General features: G+C 35.7%; 1 pseudogene; it reads left to right on the top strand.

The window, feature by feature from the left end:
- Positions 1-1,173: 1,173 nt before the first annotated feature.
- Positions 1,174-2,839, top strand: LOC124885180 (annotated as a pseudogene).
- Positions 2,840-4,416: the final 1,577 nt, after the last annotated feature.

The following is a 4,416-nucleotide window of genomic DNA, read 5'->3' as shown; positions in this document are numbered from 1 at the left end:
AAATTAGTGTCTTTTCTCTGTTTTCCGACATTTGAGCTTAATTTGTTGCTCAGTTCTAGCTGAAATGTAGTGCAAGTATTCTGAGTTGTGGCGTTTAACAATCTTTGTAAGGAGGTAATCGAGTTCCCTTCGCAAGTTAGTCTCATATTTTCCAGCTATAGCAACATTTCCAATGAGTTCTGAGCTAGTGGTGGGGGGCATATTTGTGTATATTGCTTTTTTTGGGTGAATTAGGACAATTACTGCATATAGTGTACAGCTACATTGCGTCTATAGTTTCATGCATTGTCTACCACCACTTGAAGCTTAAGTTCTGATGTGACTTCCTGTTGTATCTCTTGTCAAGTGTTGTGAACTTGTAATGCATTTTTTGTGCTTTTCAATTAAAAAAGTTATCATTTCCCTTATTTTCGTGATTCATTGACTAAATTAAGCAGATATTTTCCTTGTCCATCAGTCTACAATGGATCGTAGGAGTTTGCCGTGGAAGAAGAAATAATCAGATAAGACAGCAAGCGAGAAACCTATAGCTCTTATATTGGAGTCAGCCTCTGCCCCTTCAGATTTAATTGAACCTAAGGTTGATCAGGTGTGTGTTTTGGTACCTATATAATTAAAAAGTATATTTTCCTTCTCTTATAGTGGAGTCATCATCTGCCCCTTTAGATTCAACTAGAAATTTCCGTTTTCTTCTCATTCTTTGTGGTCGTCATTGCTATTAGATTGTCTAACCATAATTCTCTATAGTTTATCCTATAAACAATCTGACAATATGTTTACATCAATAACAAGGACTTTCATGTTGACCTTTAATTATGAGAACTTGAATAAAAGAAATGCTGCGTAATTTGGTCAATACTAGCAAAGAACTTCTCCATTTATCTAAACTGTGAGGCTTACGTCTATAGGTTGAGATTGATGGGTGGTAGTCTTTAATATTTACCCTCACAAATTATAAGTTCTAATTTAGTTTTGTTAATTTTGTTTCTCTCTTCAATATAATGTGATTGGTGCTAGAAAGGAAAAGACATAGTTTCAGTTTGGTAGTTCATCGATTTTTTTTTACAATACTACGTTGTGAGAGAGCTTCATTCAATTTGTCTCGTCTTGGTGATTTATGTTTTGGTTTCCGTTATAGTTCAGGGTAAATAGGAAATCAAGAAACCTAAATAAGTGCAAATTTCCGTTGAATCTTATTCACATTTGACTGGACTGGAGGATCAAGTTAAGTCTCTTGACGAACAAGTGAGTGGCTTAGAGGATGAAGTCAAGGATTTGAATGAAAAGTTGGCTGCTGCAAAGTCAAAAATGACTAATAAGGAAAACCTGGTAAAACAATACGCTGAAGTTGCTGAAGAAGCCGTCTCAGGTGATGTTCCTTATTGACTTGTGTTTTTCTTGTAACAAGTGTTTTGTAACTTGGTACTGAATTTTTTTATTCACATCTCTCTGTACAGGTTGGGAGAAGGCTGAGTCAGAAGCCGCGAAACTGAAAAATCACCTGGAATCCGTTACTCTTTTGAAGATTACTGCTGAAGACAGGGCATCACATCTGGATGGTGCACTGAAATTACATCTGGATGGTGCACTGAAGGAGTGCATGCGGCAGATACGAAATTTGAAAGAAGACATGAACAGAAGCTGCATGATGTGATTCAGAATAAAACCAAGCAGTTTGACAAAATGAAGCATGAGTTTGAAGCAAAATTAGCTAACCTGGACCAACAGTTACTCAGGTCTGCAGTGGAAAATTCTGCACTCTCAAGGTCTTTGCAGGAGCATTCTAGCATGGTGATACAGCTCAGTGAAGAAAAAGCCCAAGCTGAAGCAGAAATTGAGATGTTGAAGTGAAATATCGAGTCATGTGAAAGGGAAAGAAATGCTCTGAAATATGAACACCAAATTAACTCAAAGGAACTAGAAATTCATATTGAGGAGAAAAATATGAGCGTACGGTCTGCAGAAGTTGCAAACAAGCAACACCTGGAGGGAGTGAAGAAAGTTGCAAAATTGGAAGCAGAGTGTCGGAGATTACATGGTATTGTGCGGAAGAAGTTGCCTGCGCCTACAGCCTTGGCCCAGATGAAACTTGAGGTTGAGAGTTTGGGTAGAGATTATGGGGACAGCCGTGTAAAGAAATCCCAAGGAGCAAGGCCCAGTTTACCAGATTTTTCATTGGATAGTGTGCAGAAGTTCCATAAAGAGAATGAGCAACTTACAGAACGCCTTTTGGCAATGGAGGAGGAAACAAAGATGTTGAAAGAAGCTTTGGCACACCAGAACAGTGAATTACAGACATCCAGGAGTATTTGTGCAAAGACGGCCAGCAAGCTTCAAAATTTGGAAGCACAGCTGTAAGCAAATGCTGAACAGAAGAGCCGACAAAAGTCCACCATTCGACGATAGCATTCTGAGGGTTCCTTTACGCATGAAACAAATCACCTTCCAAGATTGGCTTCCATGTCCGAGGATGGAGATGACGATAATATTAGTTGCTCTAGCTCTTGGACGACAGCATTAATGTCTGAACTCTCCCATATCAAGAAGGAGAAGAACTTTGACATTTTTAGTCACCTGGATCTCATGGATGACTTTTTGGAGATGGAGAAATTGGCTTATCAGTCAAGTGACATAAATGGAACAGTTTTGATTCCAGATAATTCCAAATAATGCAAGAACCGAAACTACCCCCATGCATGTCACCACAAGCCCAGATTCTCAGCTGAAAGAACATAATGAGCCAAGTATATCAGGAAATCAAGAATCTCACAAAGAGGAAGTGTTTTATAACTGCTACAAGCAGTTTTTCTTTTTCTTTGTTTTGCTCCATCTCTCTAAGTTCTGCTTCTATGATAGAGGTTTCAATCATATTAAAAGATTTGCAAATTAAAATTTTATAATAAGAGTAAATGTTATGAAAATATGATATCTAGATGACCTTTAAGTCTCACTATGCATACAGAACTTCAAAGAATCATGTATAACCTTGCTTTGAAATACTTGACTCCTTTTTTATGCTGGGGACATCATTTAAATATCTAAAAGAAGATTTTTCTTTTATCAATGCTCCGATAAAAACATGACATAGTTTTTAGTTAACATGGAGTTCCATGAGGTCTTGTACAATTGAATCTGAAGTTCCTAATTTTTCTGGTTGCCAGTCTTCACCTTCTGGAACCCCTCTCTATTGTCTTAATTAGTGAATTAACTCACTTTTAGATTGCAAAACAGCTTATCAATTGGTCGAAGGGTTCAACATCTACTATATTTACATAAAAAAAATTTTAATCATGTGTAAGTGTAAGCCAATGGCTCGACAACCTAACCGCGAACCCAATGGCTCAGCAACCTAGCAACTTTTATGGTTGCACTACTTTCGAATGGGGCTTATGAAGTGATTTCCTTTTATTTTGATTTTTCCAGCAACCTGTTTGATTATACACACTCAATTTTTCACTCCAAAATTAAAATAAAAAATCAAGTGAGATGCAAGTATGAACACAATGTGAACTTTCAAATATCTTCTTTCGTCTTTAACTTATACTATTATTTCAAATATTACTCAATTCATGCCTAAATGCCTATAAGACTCCATTTATATGGACAAGTAGATTTTTTAATAAAGAAATAGACTGCTTCTTAATCCATTTTGCTCTGTCAAGTTTGATTGGGCTCGGGGAAGGTGGTATTAGCCATATTGGGTTGAAATTGGGCCTGGAAAAGCTGTATGGGCTTAATTGGGCCATGGGATGTGGACCTTGTGGTTCTGCATTGGATTTTAAGTAAACTAAATGATCGTTTGAACATGAGAATTGTGAAATTTGAAAAACCGTACTATGTATTTATTTCCAAGTTAAAAATAGTATTGGGGAAGTGAAAGTTATATCTGAATATGAATAGAAATTGAAGTTATTTTTGATTTTATGTGAGCCATTTGGACTATAAATTATAAAAATGAACTTTTCAGAGTTTTTAAAATTTTAAAAATTGTAATACTTCTATATCAAAATAGACTTTCGGAATAAATCACCGAAAATAAAATGAAAATATTTTTCTTGCCAAACGGGCACTAAGACATCATTTTGGTCCAGTCATAGAGTTGTAGTTTTGCAAATTTTTGCAAATGAGGTTTACCTTCTATACGCTAATAGTATAAAAGATAAATGGTAATTAAGGCAATCATACATAAATGTTTTGTTAAGATTCAAAAGTAAAATAAAATAAAATGACAAAAAAAATATTTATGAAGAAGTACTATACAGTTAGGGATATATTTTTGCCAAAAAAATAGTTTTTTTTATATTTTTCAAAGAGGAAAAAGCAGGTGATTAAATGAAAATACTATTTTTGATATTTATAGGAAGTATATAATGTGGGAGCTGGACCATTTTCTCCCCCATCCCCACCTCACCTAAC

The sequence above is a fragment of the Capsicum annuum genome, unplaced genomic scaffold (genome assembly GCF_002878395.1).
Source record: "Capsicum annuum cultivar UCD-10X-F1 unplaced genomic scaffold, UCD10Xv1.1 ctg82638, whole genome shotgun sequence".
NCBI classification, from domain to species: Eukaryota; Viridiplantae; Streptophyta; class Magnoliopsida; order Solanales; family Solanaceae; genus Capsicum; species Capsicum annuum.
The sequence above is the reverse complement of the archived record's forward strand: the minus strand, read 5'-3'. Positions and strand labels throughout refer to the sequence as shown.